This window comes from Zootoca vivipara, chromosome 10 (assembly GCF_965207765.1).
Source record: "Zootoca vivipara chromosome 10, rZooViv2.hap1.1, whole genome shotgun sequence".
Classification (NCBI taxonomy): domain Eukaryota; kingdom Metazoa; phylum Chordata; class Lepidosauria; order Squamata; family Lacertidae; genus Zootoca; species Zootoca vivipara.
This window is the reverse complement of record NC_142593.1, coordinates 2,548,813-2,570,134: the sequence shown is the minus strand read 5'-3', so window position 1 is coordinate 2,570,134 and position 21,322 is coordinate 2,548,813. Positions and strand designations below refer to the sequence as shown.

The 21,322-nt window shown below is 41.4% G+C and overlaps 1 long non-coding RNA gene across 2 annotated transcripts in view; it reads left to right on the top strand.

The window, feature by feature from the left end:
* Positions 1–2,549: 2,549 nt before the first annotated feature.
* Positions 2,550–21,322, top strand: part of LOC148684350 (uncharacterized) — a 40,290-nt gene continuing 21,517 nt past the window's right edge. The window contains exon 1 of one of the 2 annotated variants that reach the window (XR_015946033.1): positions 2,550–2,747. This is a non-coding gene — a long non-coding RNA (uncharacterized LOC148684350). The remainder of the gene's footprint in view (positions 2,748–21,322) is intronic. The other variant, XR_015946032.1, reaches the window with a different exon arrangement.

Here is a 21,322-nt window from a genome sequence, read left to right as displayed (position 1 = left end):
TTGCTGGATTGATTGGGAAGGTCCGACGCTGGCATGAATTATGGAATTTGCTGTGACATTTGGGAAATCTAGATCCAGGAGAAGGGGGGATGAAATATTATAGTTTAAAGGTATTATGAGAAAAGAATGAATATTTTAATGTAAATCATTGTTGATAAAAACTGTAAGCTAAGGGGAGGAATAATAGATTGTATATGAAGATATAAAAAGTTAATTGATTAGAATTAATTGAGGGAGGGTTAAAAATATAATTGTGGGGATGATAGATAAGATTAGATTTGAAATGTTAAGAGACAAATGTAATAAGAGATTTAAAATAATAAGAAAACTGCTTTAAGAATATATAAATAGGGACTCGATGAGAGGGGGGGCGAGGAAGTCTACAATGTGATGAAAAAGATAAGGTTGTTAGATTCTTTTCTTCTTTTTTCTCTTTTTGTTTTTCTTTTTTGTTGTTTTGTTTGTTGTTGTACTTGTATTGTTTTCTCTTTTTATATGTGTTGAAAATGAATAAAAATGATTATTATTATTATTATTATTTTAAAAAAACATTTTTAGTCACTCATATGCACAGCTACCATCAGCTGCTCTTAGCTGGCAGGTCACTTTCTCCAAGCTGTGGAGTCTGCCTCCTTGAAACCCTTGAGAAACAGCTAGAGATATCTCTAGGTAGAGAGGGACAGATCTCTCAATTTCAGTTTCTCTCACTTCTGAATTCAGTTCACCATTACTCTGCATTAGTTTATGATTTTTCTCCAAGTCCTCATTAAAAAATCATCACTATTTATTGACATTTCTTCTCATCTACACATTTTAGTGTGCCATTTTATCAAATACATGGCAATTTCATAAAATTAAAGAATTGTAGAGCTGAAATGGACCATAAGAGTCATCTATTCCAACCCCCTTCAATGCAGGAATCTTTTGCCCAATGTGGGGTTTGAATCTACAGGCGACTGAACTAAAAACAAAACAGCTGTAAACAACCCAGCAACCATAATGCATTTTGTATGTTGTTTTCACGATTAAATGCATTTTTAATGCAGGCTTTCCAAACATGTGCACTTTTAAAAAGATTTTTTGGTTGGAGAACTGCATTGTAAAATTGAGGGAGGTGCAAAAGTCAAAAGATAGCTGTGCTTTGGTTGCATTTCAGGAAACGCAAGTAAGGGAAGGGAACCAAGTTCCTCCATGCCTCCCTTATTAGTTAGAATCTATCCTAACCACTAACACCCATGGAGATACATCGCCCAAGAATCCTGGGCTATTGACCTAACAAAAGTGTGGTTGGACAGAAGCTGTAACACCATGTTTGGCCCAAGAGGCTACTGTGTGCCCACCCCTGTCCTCTTGGCTCAAGCAATTTATGGGGTAAGAGGTGCTGCTTCAACCGTTTCTCGATTATGGGAAACGTTCATTGCAGTTGCCAGCTACAGAAGTGGGTTGGTGTCTGAAGCAGCCCCCCCCCCCTGTGCCTGGACTCCCCCTGGGGCATCAATGGGTAGAATGATGTCTCAGGATAGAACCTGCACATATACCAAGTATACATTGGTATAAGGTTCACACTTATGGTAGGAATCCACTGTGCTACGGCTGAGATTTGATGATGCTCATTTAGAACAGAACTGAAAATAATCCCAATATGTATAATATAATTGCTTGCCATATTATGCACATGCATGATCACGCAATATTCTTAAACTGACTGCTAACTGCACACATGTAAAAATCAGCATTTTACTAAAGGAGAAAGAGGTCGATATAATCTTCTATTGTCATGCTGCTGAACTATGGAACACTTTGTCACTATCTGCCATCTCAAGTGTTTTACAATCTTGCCCTTAGACATTTGCTTTGTGTTTAAAAATAGATTCCGGCTGTTAACTGTTACTTCCTATGAAATGCTTTGCAATGGCCTTTGTGCTGAATGCCCTATAAAAAGAGGAATTGGTGTCAGTGATAAAGGCCAACCACAGAAAATCAGACATATTACTAAAAATTAGGACTCACAACCACAATTAGGGATGTAGGACTCTCCAAAATGACAGTCTGTAGACCAGCTTTGCATTCCTATTCCCCACTCCCCTGTTGCCAATATGTGGGCCTTGGCATGACCTGACTTCACACAGCATTTTATTACAGATTTCCTATCCTCCAATTAAAAACTAGGTGTACCATGAAGGGGCCTGTGGCTGCTGCCACAGGATATAATTATTACCGTAAGAGTAATAATTAGCATAATTCAAAACCACTCAGGAGACTGTAAGTTCCCTTTCCCCTAACAGTTCTGGCAAAGATTTTTTAAAAAACCAATAATGTCTAGAAGCAGTTTGGGGGTGGATGAGGTCAAAAGGAGTTTGAACTGGTAAGTCTGGTTTGCCAGCTGTGGCCCTCTCTGGAGAAAGCAGACCTGGTTTTAGCAGCACATGACACAATTGGCTGCCTTTGCAAGACAGGTCAGAGAGGTACAGAAAGCTGTTGCACCGGTTCTGTTCCAGTTGCACTACTTGCGTATTTGTTCCTTTGGCCAGTTTAAACTGGGTTTTTGTGGGGGCGGGGCTTGAAAGCCTTCAATGCTTTGGGACCAGGTTACCTGAAGACCAGCTGCATCCATATGAACCTGCTCAGGACCTGAGATTAGCTCTGGAGGCCCTGCTCTCAGCATCACCATCAGGTCCATCCAGGTCTCCATCTTCAGAACTCCCTTCCCCAGGAAATACGCGTGGCCTCCTCTTGGTGGCTTTAAGGTATATATTTTTAAAGTTCTTGGATCTGCTTAGCAGTTGAGCTACTACATGTTAATGTTTCATTGATGGTTTTATACTGGCTTAATATTTCAATGACAGCTGTTTTATTTAATTGACCAACTTGTCTTTAAAGCTTGGCATGTTGTAAACCACCTGGTGAGGGTTATATTCTACAGTAAAAGGCAGAGAATGAATATATTGAATAGGAAGAGAAGAGAAGAGAAGTTCAAAGTTCATCTGTTGCTGTGTGTAATTGTATCCGGTTTCTTACCTAACATGGTTCTGTGAGTCAGGCTATTCTATTACGCAAAATATCAATGTGACCTGGTTATTGATGGGGAACAATGGACAGTTGGGGGCAATTAGGCTGATCTTTGTCTATCACCATCATGGATTGTTGCTTGAGTCACACACCCCTGGAGAGAGGAGTGAAACCATTTTGCCCAGTTTGCATGGGAAATTCTTGCTGGGGGAGACAAGGGTATACACAAACGTAACTGGCTAAAATGAAAATTCATAAACTTATACAAGAAGGTTCAATTTTTGTTGTTGTTATGTAAATAAGAACAACATATATCAAAAGCGGAGGCACATCCCCAAACTTAAAGTGTTGATAAGGACTCAGTCCAAAATGAATGAGATAGTCAAAGAGTACCACAGGAGAAGGTGTGCAGCAGGTGTAGAGCATGCACTAATGGGTCCAATTGGCAAACGGGCGTGGCAAGCCAAAGTCCATGAGGTGGCAGCAGTATATTCAATGGTGCCAGGTGCAGCAAAAAAGCAAGTTACAAGAAACTTAAAGTGCTTACTTGTTTCTTTTACAGTACTTGGGATAAGGTGATAATGATTTAGGTTATGGGATCAGGATCAAGTATGAATGTTAATGAGATTACGATTGGTAATTAGAGGACAATATAAGAAGTATTGAAGGGTAAACTGTGTATAGCGCGGTGGAAGTGTCAGAGGATGAAGCAGATACTCTTTTTATGGCTTTTCTGGAAATGCAGACTAATGATCAAGGACCGCCTCTTTTCATATGAACCTACCCAAACCCTGGGATCCTCATTTGAGGTCCTTTTTCATGTGTCTCCTTCACAAGAGGTCCGGAGAGTGGCAACACTAGAACGGGACTTTTTGTGGTGATTTCCTGTTTGTGGAATGCTCTCCCAGGAAGGTTCACCTGGCACCTTCATTAGACACCTTTAGGCACCAGGCAAAAACATTCCTCTTTAACCAGGCCTTTGGTTGACTGATGTTCAGTGCCTTTTAAAATGTGTTGGGGGGGGGGGCTATTGGATTGTTATTGTTTTTGTTTTTATTTTGATTATGTATTTTGTTTTTATATTGTTATTTTATCCTGTGAGCCACCCTGAGACCTGCAGGTATAGGGGGGTATACAAATGTAATAAATAATAATATAATAATAATGTTGGTTGAGTATAATTAGTATTGGAGTTTTGTAGCATCTAGACAGACTCAGCTTCCCCACCTTTGGTTTAATGCATTATCTGATGCCCCTTTCACCTTAAAAGTAGGATGCGCGCGCGCACACACACACACACAACCTGACTCTTGTTTTATATATAAATATATAATATTTTATTAAGTTTTCCAAAAGATAAAGCAATACAAAACAATACAAACAAAAGCAAAAAGGAAAAACAAAGACAAAAGAAAAAACTAATACATATAAAACACAAAATCTTATATCGCATCACAATGTATATTGGGACCTCCTCGGGTTCCCCTCCCATTGGTTCCTAAATACATTTCTATTTAGCAAATTCTATATCAGATTATTCACCTTATAAAAACTCATTTTCTTCCTCTAAAATATCATATTCACAAATTCCACAGTTTGTTTACAACTTAATTTCTGCTCTAATACATTACTTTGGCATATTTTTTTTAAAAAATACAATTTAAACTCATTCCAATCTTCCTCCATCGCTTCCTCTCCCTGGTTGCAGATTCTTCCGGTCATCTCTTGTTAATCACAAAAGCAAAGGCCTTGTGAGTTGACACTAGCTCCCATCAGTCCCAGGCCTCACAGCAGCAAGTGTAGCTACCCTTGGGCCCAAATGCCCAGTCAGTCCCAACTAATACAGCTGACCTTGGGGCATTCATAACCTCTCATCAGGGCTAGAGCTGGCAGCACCATTTTAATTCCCTCCGAAGTTGCTGCATTGTGAGAAAAATAAAACGGCAGCTCCTGGGCATCTAGCACTTGTTAGAGCACAACTGCTACTGTACTGATACCAGGTAAGTCCATAAAGACTAACCCACTAAGGAATATAGGAAGGTGCCTTTTAGCAAATTGGACCATTGGTCCATCTAATTCATTGTTGTCTTCTCCACCTGCGGATAGCAGATCTCCAGGATTTCAGATAGAAGCCGTTCTCTGCCCTACCTAGAAATGCCAGAGACTGAATCTGGGACCTTTGCAGGTGCTCTACTAGTGAGCTACAGCAATATGCTAAACCTGGAGCAGTCTCTGATCATGTCTTCTTATTGCATGGAAAATAACTACCTTGCAAAAAAGGATGTTTGTTATAATTGCCATCCTGTATCTAGGTATTAACTTCTAAAAACTCAAGGTACAGTGTAATATTCTGAACAATTAACAACATTCAACACTTTAGACAATGCTATTTCACCCTCAGAGGTTGCATAAAGCTATTCTGGAAACTGTCCCTCATGAGTCACATAGACAGAACTTGGAGTGGCTCCACTTCAGTAAATTGTATTTCTGATGCCCCCTACAATTGTGCCACCTTTTGTGCTTCAGTGTTTTAAAGACTATCTCTTCCATTGATTTAAAAAAAGAACATGACTGAACCCCACCACACTCCTGTACAAAGAGTGAATATACTTTCAGAAAGCAGAGAGATTGTGTGTTGTTCTGCGAATCTGTGACATAACAATTCCTCTTCCATAAAGATTGCACTTTCCTCCCCACCAGATCCATTCTACTAGCAAATTCAATGAGCTGCAGCCTTGACATTCTAGTTGAAATAGCTGACATTTTAGATAGACAAATAAGACAGAGTTGTTAGCGTTTAATCCATTGATTGCCCAGGCAGGCACATTCTGTGGCCCTACAACAGCACTGAAATAACCGAGACAAAACCCCAGGGTTGGGTGAAATCAGGCCAAAACTTTACTGACTACAGTGGAAGGTAACATTGACATGGCAGGAGGGCAAGGATCCAGTTCCTCATTCCACCAGAACTTGCTGATGGCACTGCACTCAGACGCCCTGGCATAGTGCAAGCCAAGCATCCAGGGTCTCACTGGCCAAACAGGGTGAGAGATTCCAGCCAGAAAGAGGCCATAACTCAAGTTAATCCTCCACCCAACCCCCTTATGCCCCTCCTTTCTATGCTGATCCTCCCAACGCCATTTCCACCAGAGATTACAAAGTAGCAGCATTGCCTAACATAAATAAGCTGTATGTCACCGAAGGAAAGCAAAGGACCCCAAACTAGGAGCCAAGCAAGGTTTTTAGGGAAAAAATCCTTTCTGGCCCTTTCAACAAATGACCAAGTATCCCAGTGAGGCTCTAACACTGAGCGTGGGCAGTTCACAAGTGTTGAATGGCCCTAAGCCACCAGTTCATAAACTCTGCTAGTCTTTGCAGAAGTATACCATGGCTGGTGACATTGAAAGCCACCAAGGGCTCAACAAGGAATCAACACGGTCACATACTCCTCTCTGTCTCCCCAAACCAATCGTGGATTCAATTTGAAACGTATCCAGATTATTAGCTTAACTAAAAGCAAATGCCTTTGAGCAGACACTACCCATGCCTAAAATCTTGCCTAAAATATGGTAAATGTGAGTCTTACCTATAATTAAAGGTAAAGGGACCCCTGACCATTAGGTCCAGTCGTGACCGACTCTGGGGTTGTGGCGCTCATCTCACATTATTGGCTGAGGGAGCCGGCATACAGCTGCCGGCTCCCTCAGCATGACAAAGCCACTTCTGGCGAACCAGAGCAGGGCACGGAAACGCCGTTTACCTTCCTGCTGGAGCGGTCCCTATTTATCTACTTGCACTTTGACGTGCTTTCGAACTGCTAGGTTGGCAGGAGCTGGGACCGAGCAATGGGAGCTCACCCTGTCGCAGGGATTCGAACCGCCGACCTTCTGATCGGCAAGCCCTAGCCTCAGTGGTTTAACCCACAGCGCCACCTGCATCCCATAATTACTTGGATCTAAAAGAATCAGAGAAGGCTTCTTGGGGAAGGATCTCCTCATCTCCTCCTTAAGAGACATGGGAGACAGCCTCTCTCTCAGTGAAGTGCTAACACCTCCCCTTGGTCAGTCTCTCCTGTCAGGAAAGGATCAGAATACAGGCGTATCTAGCATCCAGCTGTTGGAACAAATAAATTCAAACAAGTGGGATGTGTCACAGCACCTCCTCCATAGATGTTAGGAAGGAAAGAAGGAAGGAAGGAAGGAAGGAAGGAAGGAAGGAAGGAAGGAAGGAAGGAAGGAAAACTATATGCCTCAAATGCATCCAGTTTGCCTCTAAATTGTTAGAAGGTCATGTGCATTCACCCTATATTGCACAATCATTGAGACCTTAACACCCAAGCCTAGGAGATCATAGAATTTTAGAAATATGCCTTTTCAGTGGCATAGGTCATAAAATTGAGCTGTTAATTTTGTTCCTATTAATGCCACATCATTGCCAGTTTTTCTCTGGTATACACTATTATCTAAACACAAAGGGAAGAAACAAGGCTCTGTGTAACAGTGCTACTGACAACCCTGAACACTCACTATACTAGATAATAAATGTCATAACAGCGACGTTTATTATTTCAAAACGGTGCATTGACTTTGCCAAAGAAAGAAAGGAACAAAGTTTTTTTTTCCCTCACTAATACAGTATTTTTCCTTACACTTCTTTTCTTTTCTACATGACATAGATCCCCTCTTTCTACAGGATCATTATTGCCAAGAGAACTGTGATGGGGAATATGCTGCACTTCCTCAGTAGATACAAGGGGGCAAAGCAGTTGCTGCAGTTGGAAAGGAAAGCTGCCTTCAAATTCCACCTTTTGCTGGTCTCACAAAAATGATCAGAGCAACACAGCCAGTGGGCTAGCCTGAAGGGGTTTTGCAGGTGAGGTGTGAGGAGAGGGAGCGATTCAGAGGAAGATCATTCTGGGCAGATATGGAAGTGACAAGTAAAAGGGGACACTCAAATGTGGAGTCTGAGGAAAGACACAAATAGGAGGCCAAGATTAGAAGAACAGAGTGGGCTGCTGGGAGAGCAGGGTCAGAGAAGTACAGGAAAGGCCGTCGTTTCAGAGAGAGATTTGAAGGAGGAGGACAAATTTGAATTGGCTTCTGAAACGAAGAGAAATGCAGCTGAGGAATAAAGACTGAGGGCAAGAGTCATGCTTCCTAAAGTATTAGAGTACTGCTCTGGACACAGAATCTTGGACCTCCTGAAGTTTAGTAGGCAGGGAATTAGGATTTCTGCAGAGGCTGGGTGAGAGGTAACTCCAAGTGAACTACTGGGAAGTGAATCCACTTTTAAGTCTCCGAGCCTATATTTCCAGTAGACCTTTTCCTTCAGGACTGGAAGAAATGGCTCTTTATAACACTAAATTATACAAATGGTGTATGATGGAGTATGGCAGGATTGAAGTTACAATGAAAACTCCAAGTCCTGTAAAACATTCAAGAATCACATGGAACCACCAAAGATATTTACATTCTCTGGTAAGAAGAATATATGATCATCTGAAGTGCTAAATTTACACCTAGAATTCATATTTGTAGAGGGCACCATGAGAAGCAAAGTTTTCTTCCCTCAGCAAAAGGGTTTGCATTGCTATAATGACATCCCCACACTGTGTCATGGGACGCGGGTGGCGCTGTGGGTTAAACCACAGAGCCTAGGGCTTGCCAGTCAGAAGGTCGGTGGTTTGAATCCCTGCGACGGGGGTGAGCTCCCGTTGCTCGGTCCCAGCTCCTGCCCACCTAGCAGTTCAAAAGCACATCAAAGTGCAAGTAGATAAATAGAGACCATTTTAGACACACCTAAATGAAATCACAAATGAAAGTTGATATGGTTCTACATAGCACATGGCTTAGGTGTGTCATGCAAAATGATAATCAAGAAGTGTACATAGGTGCTAGCAATAATATTTTACCCCATTCAGGATGACAGCAAAAAACTCAAGAGAATGGTGATGCAACTAGCAGCTGATCTTCTGTAGTACATGTGTACCCATGAAAGTTTTAGACAAAAGAAGATATTCCCACATGCATCAAACTGGGCATGTAAAATTAGCTGATTGTGAAACAATTAGCCTAGAAATATTCCCTGTAGACCAGAATGCTCCACATACCAGGATTCTTCACCTTCTCTCAAGGCATCCAATTCCAGTTTCCTGACACTGTTTTGTACCCTTCTGGAGTGAGCCACATGAATCTCAACTGCAAGGATTTTTCTACAGTATATAGTGCTAAAGTAAAAAGATTCTTAGGGGACTCTAGAATTCATAGAGAAAAGGTCACAAAGAGTAACCACAGGGAAATTGTCTTATTCATGCCTTTAGCATGCAATGCAATAAAACTAAAAGGAGATAAGCACTGCATAATCCAGTGTTGTTGTTATCAGTTTGTATAGCACCAAGACCTACTTAATTCCTGGAGTTGCATTTTTCTTCTTCTCCAGCTTCTCCAGTCATAAAACAGAATTTATTTGCAAGCTTGAAATGCCTGATTTGCTTTGTGAATAAACACAGTAAGAGACTTCCCTGAAAGACTAGGAAATGCAGTCAAAACATTCAGATAACTAGATGTGTGGATATATCAAAACACAATTCAAATGAGATTATGATGATCTAGAAGTGGAAAACTGAATGGAAGTCCTATGTGGTTTTAGGAAGCTAAGGCCTAAACACACTCACAAAGCTGCATAAATGAATATTGATCAAACAGGGGGTGATGACAGTTTACAAATTAATTCAGGGATGAGGAACTTGGGTGGTTTGCCAGATGTTGATGGACTACAACTCCCAACCATTGGTCATGCTAGCTGAGGTTGATTGGAATTGGAGTTCAACAACATTAGACAATGAAATTGTGTCCTCCATCATAGATGATGGAAATCGTGTCCTCCATCCTCCATCCAATCGCAATTTCTTAGAGCCATCCTCAGGATCCCCCCTTCTGTAGCGGGTGCGGTCATGCGATTAGAGGCTGTCTGCCAAGCTTTTCGGTACGTGGCCCTGAAAGCGAAGCTTTGGCTATGGCTTAAGCTATGCTTTAAACCCGTGGGTTTGGCCCCCTTGATATTGACCTCTAAGGGAGGTCTTAGATGAAGTACAGACTTGCGGACTATCACACCTTTACTTGGAGTCTATAACATACAGTCAAGCTAGAGCCGTGATTGCTCAGAGATTGGGCGATATTGCTAGACAAGAGGACATCGCCTGCATGAAACCAGGGATGTCCCTGGGGGAGCAGATCTATCAGGTTACACCAGCCCCTTATCTCGCGGTAATCCACTATGTGGAATACCGCAGACTCCTCACTGCGGCCAGACTGAACATCCTCGAATCTGCGGTATTATGGGGAAGGTACAGCGGAGTACCATATGATCAGAGAACTTGCCATTGTGCCTTGGGTGAGGTAGAGTCCACCGAACATATCCTCCTGAGTTGCCCTTTCTATGTAGATTTAAGACAATGTCTCATAGCCCCATGCCTATCTCAGCTTAGCTGTCTATCCAGAGAAAGTCAGGTTGTACATTTGTTGAATAATCCCACTGGGAAAACAGCTTTCTTGGTGGCCAAATTTCTCTTCCTAGCTCTCAAGCATCATAAGAGTAAAATCGACTGCATTGATGTGGGTTTATCTGTGTAGCCTTTATTAGTCCTGCCCATGTTTTAGTTTAGTTTTTAGATGTCTTAGATGTTTTAACTTTGTACTGAGAAATGTATCTTTTCTGACTGACGGTCAAATAAAGAATGATGATGAAAAGAAAAAGAAAAAGAAAAACATATCACTTCTTACATTGAATTAACATTGTGGACTTCCTCGATTCCCCCCACACTGGGTCCAATTTTAAATCTAAATTAAGCAATTTTCCTTTATCATCTTAAATCATTTTATCACATTTTCCCCAATATCTCACAACCTATTCTAATCTAAAACAGAACATCAACTATCCTCAACCTATAAATTCATTAAATAATCCAAATCTAAATTTATTTTTTCACCCATCTCTCTTTCTTCCCTTAGCCTCAAAGTTTCTACGCCAAATTTTTAAAAATACATTCAAATATTATTTCTTCTATCATAATAACCTTTAACCACTTATATCTAATTCTACCCCCCCCCCTTCCCCTGGACTCCGGGGTCTCCCAGATGCATCAGCCAGCTCCATAAGCCAGTCCAGTTTGGACCACCTTATTCAGTCAGAAAATAACCCATTTTTACTCCTCATCCCACTCCCACTCTTTCGCCACCTATCCACCACTCTCCCATCTTTACCTGTTGCCCCCCCCCCCCAGTTTTCTAACTGCAGCATAATACCACCCAGCCATGTTTCCACCTTTCAGCCCTATCTCAATTTTTATTCCCTTTAAATTCTGGCCCCGGTATGGATCCTGCCCTCCCTCTCTCACTAGGAGGACATTATTCCATACTGTTTTTTCTTTGGAGACTCCTTGAATCACACATAAGTCTTGTTCCCCCCCCTCCCACTGGGGAAACAATGTTCCATGCGTCTTCCTCATCTTTTTTAAATTCAACTATATTGTCCAGGACTGATGGTTGTTCCTCTTGCTTCTCCTCACTCTCTGCTGGGACTGGTCCTTCCTCACTCGCAACGCAGCTCTGACTTATTATGCCCATCTGTCTATTATTCTGACACAGTTCATCTCTAAAATCCAAAGGCAATTCCAAAAGTTCCTTCAGAAAGTCATCCTGTTCATCTCCAATTTCATGGGAACGGCAGAGATTACAGGCAGGAAATTGCGCAGCTCATATTTCCAAACTTCAAAAACAAACTTTATGGTTACAGATTCTCATTTTTTATTCTTGATCATTCTTAAAATTCTTATGTCCATTCATGGAAAAAGCATTGTCCAACTTCTTGTTCACAGCCTTATATTTTGACAGTTATCAGCTTTAAAGAGGTAAATAAATTCCTTCTTATTGTGATGTCATAATGGCAGCTCGCTAATCCCTCCAGGGACCCTGCTCCAGCTTCTAGGGGAATTTTCCCCAGTCCAAAGGGAAGATTTTTTACAGGGATTTTACTAAATTGAACCCTTCTCCCCTTTACCCTGCCTTAGGGGGAAGGTTTTAGGTCTCATTTTTTGGGTAATCAAATCAGTCTTTCTGGCTTCAGGCAAGTTAACTGCCTCAGAGTCCTCTCAATGGGGGAGAGCGACTTCATCTTTTTAACCTCCTCCCGTGGCCAATTTTTCCCGATTAAAGAAGTTTTAGAAGATCTTTCCTTTACTCATGGTGTCCAATGTCTTCAAATCCTTCCCCCCCTTTTTTTGGGGGGGGGAATCCATCGCTCCTCCGCTGCCGGCTCGAAGCTTCGCTCTGTGAGGGTAGCGGTATACTCGAAAATGGTGCCCGTGACTCTGACTCCGCTCTCTCGCGGGGCTCCTAAAAAGAGCAGAGGAGTCACTTTGGGGCACAGCCGAGCTTTCACGCCCCCAGAAAGCTCAATCTGGGGTTCTTTGGGGGGCTGCATTGCTCTTGCAGCTCCCCCCCCCCCATCACAGTGCCAGGAACCTCGGAGCTCAAGGATTCCTCGCCAATCAGCGCTGGCGGTAGACCGGAAGTCCAGGTGGGAGTTTCTTAAAGGTGAAATATAGAAGGCACAAATGCAGACAATTCCAACAAGAAAGAAAAGTGGAAGGCATCTAAAGAAGCCAGTGTGGCTGCATATGGAGCTTGCAGATGAGCTGAGATGTAAGAAGGGCATGTATAAGAAATGAAAGAAATGAGGAATCATGAAGGAACACTTGCAGGGAGAAGGTCAGGTGGGCCAAAGCTCAGAATGAACTCAGCCTTGCAAGAGGGGGCAAAAATTTCAAGTAGTAGGTCCTCTTCATGGAGAAGACGGAGAAATGCTATGGGGTGACAGAGAAGGCAGAACTGCTCCACACCTACTTTCTTCACCCAAAAGGAAAGCAGCATGGAATCTGGTGAGGAACTGTGAATAACAGTACACCTGGAGTGCTTTCCAAAAGTTATTGTTGGAAAGTGTTACCTAAGCAAGTGTTACTACACATTTTTAGCAGTCTCTTGGGGAAAGGGTTAGCTCACTTCTATTTCAAACCACCCTTAATATAACTGAATGGATATGTTGCACAAAAAATATCTTTTCTAAAAATTTATTCTTTTTTCTCCTCCCACAAAACACAGTGGTGTTTTCTTGTTTTTCTCTTCCCTGCCCCCGGCCCCCAGCTTGTGTGTGTGTGTGTGTGTGTGTGAACTTCATTGTACCGAATTGGTCATTAACAATGATGCAAACGCCAATGTTTCCATGGAAACGCCTTGTCCACTACTGAACATAGTAGAGCCATTTTTTAACCATTTGTCCATTTGATTAATTATGTCTTTGTGCTGAAGACGGCTTGGCTTGATTGTCTCATCATGCATTAGAGAAGCTCCTGCTATAACAAATGGGGCTATTGTTTTGGGCCTATTCATCTTGGTACATCCCTGAGAGCTGATAGACATTGCGGCAAAATGACTGTCCCTTAATGAGCTGCAGCTTGTCAGAATTGTTTAGGGCTTCATGCTAGGCACAGATCACTGCCGTGACAGCTTCAGTTATTAAGGCAATGAGTGGGATGTCTATAAAAGAGTCTATACAATGCAATGACCCTGGTTTTGATATCACATAGTTTGTAATTACCAGCTATACATCCTATATGATAGATTCATAATAGATTTCAAAGCCTTGTCAAAACTTTAAGAGAGAGAAGAGAGGGAGTGTTTTTTTGGATGAGCCTGCTCATAGTTCACAGTTAAAAAGGAAGAAAGCAAAACTGTTTCACACAATCATTTGAGCGGTTTTCCAAGCAGGATTAATCTGAGTGGAGTTTTGGATTATTGATAAACGAGGGAGTTGTACAAATGTAAGGACAATGAGGCTTTCTGGGCCTTTACTACAAAGTGCTTATAATTGGATTTCTGTTGGTGCCTATAACAGAAAAAGCTACTGATAATAGGAAAAGATTTACAGGAGGTTAATTGGAAAGGGGGGCGTTGTTTTGCTGCAAAAATAAAATAAAAACCCTTATTTTATTTTATTTAAAAACTCTCAGCTGAATATATTTGACTCAAGGTCTTAGTCTGACAGTTGCTACTGACATTTTCTTAATTTCAGTAGACAAATCTGCCCCTCTTGTGTTTACATTAGTGCCTATCCTGCTCTGAAATGCAAACACCTTCAATCGAGTGCGGTCAGTGTCAGACACATATGTCCTTATTGCTGGCAACAGGTTGTCCATTCATTGCATATGATGGTGACAACAACCACCCTTGAAATTTTAAGGATATTTTCTTCCTTCCATGACTATTTTTCAAATGTTAACATCAGTGGCTATCTTCCCTTGCATGGGCATTCATATGTGGTATCAATAAGTGAATAAATAAAAAATGAGGCATCCCTCTACCCAGAGCTAATCATTAAAGTTGAGGAAAGGTTTCTCCAGCTTTTAAAGCAGTCATTCACATTTTCATCTCCAGATTTTCCACTGCACATCACAGAGGAAGCATAAGTTGGCATGTCCTTTAAATATTTCCCCATTCAGAATCTGCGATTAAGTGGTGCCTCTAATAAACACAGATGGAAGTCAGCACCCTGTAGCCACCAACAGCCACATTTAATCAGTTAATAACTGTGGATTAAACTTTAATTCAGATTAATTTGTATTAGTATAGAATTCGTAACTCAGTTGCTTTCATATTAATTTACATGTTGTCTAGACATTACTTCATATTGACTCTTTGTTTCTCCCAAACACTAATTGCAATCTTGGAAGCTAATGGATGCAAACTTTCTGCTGAAACAACAACAACAATAAGAAAAAAAAGATTTCTGACTGCGCTGTACCAAAGGAAATTCAATATTACAATTCAGAGTTGCAGCCTCGGCATTGTCTGGGAAGAGAACCTCTTCATTTGCACTGCAACCTCCATAAACAAAGCGTGTTGTTTCTATATGAAGAATGCGGCTGTTGAAAAGGAAGGCTGCTATCATCCATCAACAATTGTTAGCCTCAAATTCTTCAGGGAAAAGGGTGGAGGGGGGAACAGAGAAGGGTTAAAAAAAGAAGCAGACCATAAATTGCTGTAGCGCAAATTGGAATGAACCACTGTCAAGGTTATCCTGTCATTTTCAATTGCAGTCGGTGGAGAGTGGAGACATCATTTGGGGGCCTTGCTTGCAAGTTTCAGATCCATAGGGAAGGACCTTGTTTTCTCTCCCCCATCTCAGGCTAGAATACTTGGCCAACGTCCCTTCAGATTATATACTCTAGAAAAAGTGGCAATAGTGGTTCATTAGCCTTTCTTACGCTATTTTCCAAAGGAATGAACTATGCTTTGTTTCTCTCTCTTTAATATTCCATTTTCTGCTGTGATTAGAAAATTCCAGGTCTACCTAGTTCTATACAAATTTTGCTTTGTCATTCATTGTTTAGCTTTCTATATTATTGGGACATTCCCCAAGGAGATGTGTATTATTACTATTACTATTACTATTACTATTACTAGTGTTGCAGTTTTATGCTCACAATGTGCTTTACAGGATCTTATCATATTTCTATGCAAAACAGCAACCTGAGGAGACAGTATTAAATAAAGATCAGCCTTAGACACAGAGGTGGCAACTGTCCCAATGCCATGATTCTTACATTAGGGTCGCCACATGGAAGTCACTGGACATGTTTCCATGTAGCAGTAGCTCCACATGGTGGCCACAAAGTGTGTGAGCTGCGTACCATGTTGATTCCCCTACTTGTATGGAGTCTCCCCATCGCAGTGTCAGCTGCCATCAGAAGTGTGCGACAGTGGTTCACATGGTAGCAGATTCTGTATGGCGAGTGACTCGTGCATAGTTACCCTATGGAATCAAAGTCACCTTGAACTGTCTTCCACTGGTTGCTGTAATAAAGGAATAGGGCAAATTAGCCTTGCTGAGATTTGGTAAAGCTTACTTTAACTTGCACAGGAGCTGCAAGCTTGCAAAAAGCTATCGTTTCCTCCAGCAATTCAATCTTTGCAAGTCTGCTGCTCCTCTGCAAGTTAAAGTAAATTTTTAAAGTTGATAAACATTGAAGTAAACTGCAGATAAATATTGAATGGCAAGTTTCTTTGAAGTAAGTTATCAGAGAGCTAAGACTGCTAGAAAAGGGGAAACTTTGCTCTTTATTTAATGTGCAACACCAACACAGGTCAAGCAACATAAGGTAAGTATAATGTGCAACACAGGTCAAATATGATATAAAGAGCACCTTATAAGTAACACAGGTCAAGTAACATAGGTATAAGGTGACATTCAGGTCTCCAGGTAGGGATGGACAAACCTATCCATTTCAGTTTCAGTTGACCTACAGCTTGCCTAGGTTCTTCAAGATGTGGATCCTACAGGTTGCTAAATTCCTAACAGCCGTCCTCTCGTACAAGAGACGGAATGGAATGTTAGCTGATTAGTGATAGTTATAAGAATTTTCTATAATGACATCAGATATTGATTTTAGCATAGGGCTAAAATCCTATGCTACCCCTCCTCCCCCCACCCCCTACCCAGGGCTCCACTCGGGATAGTATTTAAAGTAGAGTAGAGGCCTAGTTTGTAGGCTGTAGAGCTAAGGCCTAGTCTGTAAAGTGTAGCTGAGGCCTAGTCTGTAGGCTATAAAGTAGAGTCGAGGCCTAGTCTGTGAAGAAGAGTCGAGGCCCAATCTATAGGCTGTAAAGTAGAGCCGAGGCCTACTCTGTAGAGCCGAGGCCTAGTTTGTAGGCTTTAAAGTAGAGGCAAGGCCTAGTCTGTCGGCCTTGGCTTGGGCTAGTATTTCAATGCGAGCTGAAGCCTCCGCCCTGTATCTTCATTCCTTGGCCCTGGCATGACTCTGTGCGTTGTCTGGTAATGGCCGGTTTCAGTTGCTCAGTTGATGACGTCATTATTTGGCGCTGCCCTTCAGAGATTCTGCTGGTGATGTCTAATTTGGGTGCCACTTTTTTGTGTTTAATCATTATTTTAGGTGTGAAAGGTGTGATGTTTTGGGGAGGAAATTACGCCAGATCCCTCCCTGATGGGCAAGGTACGCTTTGCCCTAATTTGATGCAATTCGGTTCAGCGGTTACGGTGCAACGGTTATGGTACCTCCGCGCACGCAGTGTCTACATTTTTATATACAGTGGTACCTCGGTTTATGAACACAATTGGTTCCGGAAGTCTGTTCATAAACTGAAGCGTTCATAAACTGAAGCAAACTTTCCCATTGAAAGTAATGGAAAGTGGATTAATTTGTTCCAGACGGTCCGCGGAGTACTTAAACTGAAGCGTTCATAAACTGAAGCGAACTTTCCCATTGAAAGTAATGGAAAGTGGATTAATCCATTCCAGACGGGTCCGCGGAGTACTCAACCTGAAGCGTACTTAAACCGAAGCATGGGTGTAATTGGTTCCGGAAGTTTGTTCATAAACTGAAGCATTCATAAACTGCAGTAAACTTTCCCATTGAAAGTAATGGAAAGTGAATTAATCCGTTCCAGATGGGTCCGCGGCGTTCGTAAACCGAAAATTTGTAAACTGAGGTGTTCATAAACCGAGGTTCCACTGTATATAGATGTGGAGAAGTGATGTTTTCAAAGCATAGCAATGTTTTAATTCACATGAAGTTGTTTCACAAAGTGTGAATTGTAGAATAACCAGTTTCATATAACCAAAATGCTTAAGTCTAATTAATGCATGAAAGGGTTAATACCGTAAAGTAAGCTGTCCTGCCAGGCTTAGCTTAGGTCACTTCCCCTCACCTTGGGAGGAAGGAAGTCTAGCCTATTATTTCCAGTGCTTTTTTTCCAGCCAGAACATGCAAGAGTGCAGTTCTGGCACCTCTCAGATGGGCGCCATTGCAGGCCAGTGCTCTGAACTGATTACAAAGCTATGCTTACGCTCGTATACAAATAATTTAGGAACTTCCACCACTTTGGAATGAACCTAAGTCTTACTACCTGTGGTTTCTGACTGCTGTATGGAAAAGCACATGCACCTGACCTTTGAAGAGTTTGTAAGTAAACCATTGTTAACTTGTTGTTGTTGTTTAGTCGTTTAGTCGTGTCCGACTCTTCGTGACCCCATGGACCAGAGCATGCCAGGCACTCCTGTCTTGTTAACTTACTAAGTATTAGAAGTGGGAAACTTAGAAGGTCATATTCTAAATGTCTAACAGTCTATATTTCCACACTTTGCTTTGCTTCATGTTTTGTGATTTTAAATCTCTACTGGTGTTCTCTCACCGAAGAGTGATTGCCCCAAACCTAGATCTTAATCATCCAAGGAATTCTCATTTTATTTACCTGTTTTTCCTTGTCAACTAATATAAATTAAATAGGTTCACATTAAAATACAAACCAACCCCCAGTTTCCCCCCAGCCCTTAACACAGGCAAAGGAAGAAAGGAGAAAGAAAGGGTGCTCCAGTTCCTTAAATAAGCAAATTAATTATTTCTGGCCTGGTTGCTTTTAAGGCTGGGTCCCTGACTCTGTGGAATAAGGAAACAAATCCATTAAATAAATACAATACCACCACACTCAGAAAGAAAACTCAGGTTTAAAGTTTTTATTTTCCACAATATAACAAATTGGAGGGAAGAGGGGGTAAATTAGCCTTAAATAGCAGGCTAATTTTTGGCCACACGTCCCCCTCCTAAAAGAACAGGCCAACCTGAATCTCTTTCCTCTGAGAGTGGGGGCGGGCGGGGGGGGGGGGGTAAGCTAACTGTTATGCACCAAGAATGGAAACACCATCCCTCAAGGGGGACTGGCTTTTGCACTATCAGCTTATTTGATAGTTCAATTGTTTATACTGTTCTGAAATTTTGCACTGATACTTCTGTAACTGGTTTTCTTAATTAATTTTTTGTTTTTAAAAGGATTCGTTGGGGGAAAAGAAGAAACCCTTCCCCCCCCCTCCAGCTTTAGTTAATAATATTTAACTTATCTGTTATTTCCAAAAACTGCAACCGTTTCAGGTCTGCTCCTCTTACCGTATATGTTCAACAACAACAGTTTTTTTTAATCCAATTTCTTACCTCCAAATGCAGTGACTATCCTAACCTGGTGAAATCCTGAGAGACCTGCACCTGATCATAGATTAGTGCCTTGGCTGGTTTCTGTGTCAGCTGACAATGAATGAAAAGATCCGAACTGAATGAAGCGGGTCTTTTTACTTTGGAAGTGGGGGATGCTGGAGGAAGGGGAATGACATGCTAGTTTAGATTTGGATTAATTTCACCATCGAGTGCAACATCAGGGGGAAAGACTAGAAATGCCCTCAGCAGAAAATGGTGGGCAAGGAGGAGGAGGGGATAGCGTCCTCTCATCTTTCTTTTGTAAGATGTCTAAGTACTTTATCTCTTTCCCTTAGCTGTCAATGTCAACTTTGATCACTAATATAGTGCCTTGACAGAAAGATAATCCAACAACATCCCTTAAAACTTTGTGCTTATGCAGCCTACACCCCTTTAATGCATAAGCCATATATCAGCCCTGTTGTATTATATATTTTTACAAACATATTTCACATTGTTCAAAACAGAACAATTAAACAAGCTGCTTCTTTTAATGGCAAGTAATGGTATATTTCAACTGTTTCTGTGTTTAAAATAGTACTGTCATAAAAGCTAAAGCACTGAATGAACTCAGGCTTGCTAGAGAGGTTAAAAGCAACAAAAATGGCTTTTATGGCAATGTCCGTAGCAAAAGGAAGAACAAGGAAACAGTGGGGTCACTTAGAGGAGAAGATGGTGAAATGCGAACAGGGGACAGAGAAAGGGCAGAACTCCTCAATGCCTTCTTTGCCTCAGTCTTCTCCAAAAAGAAAACAATGCCCGACCTGAAGCAAGGCTCATCCCATCCAGTGGCGTAGCATGGTCAGGTGGTACCCGGTGCGGAAAAATTATTGTCACCTTCCTCCCCCCCCCCCAGACACATTGAAATTATTAAAAGAAGGAAAATAAGATTTTTACAGTTGCAAGTGTTCTTTTCTGGTTTATTTACTTAACATTGTGAGCATAAGCACTTAAAAGCTTTTTATCACGATGGGGATTTCTTATGAATGAAACTTTTTACTTAATTTTGCTGTTTTGTAGCTTTGGCTTAACGTTCAAATACAAACAAATAGCATGCTGCATAACGTTTAAGTTACTTTAAAAGGTAAAGGGACCCCTGACCATTAGATCCAGTCGTGACCGACACTGGGGTTGTGGCGCTCATCTCGCATTATTGGCCAAGGGAGCCGGCGTACAGCTTCCAGGTCATGTGGCCAGCATGACAAAGCCGCTTCTGGCGAACCAGAGCAGCGCACGGAAACGCCGTTTACCTTCCCACCAGAGCGGTACCTATTTATCTACTTGCACTTTGACATGCTTTCATACTGCTAGGTTGGCAGGAGCAGGGACCGAACGAGAGCTCACCCCAGGGTCGCAGGGATTTGAACCGCGACCTTCTGATCAGCAAGCCCTAGGCTCTGTGGTTTAACCCACAGCGGCACCCGCGTCCCTTACCAAACTCAATATCATAGAGAAGAGGATGATCACAATGAATCAATTAACTAAAAAAATGTAACAAAAATAAATTCAGCACGACACTTATAAGCTTCAGTAATAATGCACAACTAACTCAACAGAATGATGTGGGGTGACTGACTGGCACAGCAGCGGATAGGATTGGTTGCTGGTTGAGTGATGATGAGTCACCGGTTGTTTACGTCTTGCTCGAGTACAAACTGCAGAGACAGACTTCAGCAAATCGGTGGAAAGAAACACCCCCTCCCCTTCCTTTTTTTTGGCGCTAATAAATAAACTTTGTTGAAATTCAAATTAAAATAAACACACACATAAACACACACACACACTTGAAATAATAATAATAACATACAAAATCATATATAATAAAAAAGAATCAAATAATAACCATACTGACAATAAATATAACTTGAAAATTAAATTCATACATTCAACTTAAATCCAACTTAAATTGTCACACCCCCTCCCCTTCCTTATCCATATGCTCTCCAGTACAAAGCGTTGAGTTCAGCTGCATTTTGTTGCATTTGTTGACTGAACTGAAAAGTTTCAATACATATTATGTTGACTTTTTAAGGTTAATTAATGGTCAGACAAAGTTATTAAATTCATTTTAAATATATATTTTTCAAAAAAAGTGTCATGAGCCCTTTTTAGAAAAGTAAAAAACCCCACATATTTTTTTCCATTTTTTTCACCCCCCTGGGGCAGACTGCACCCATTCTTCCTACACCACTCATCCCATCTTCAGCATTTTCTTTG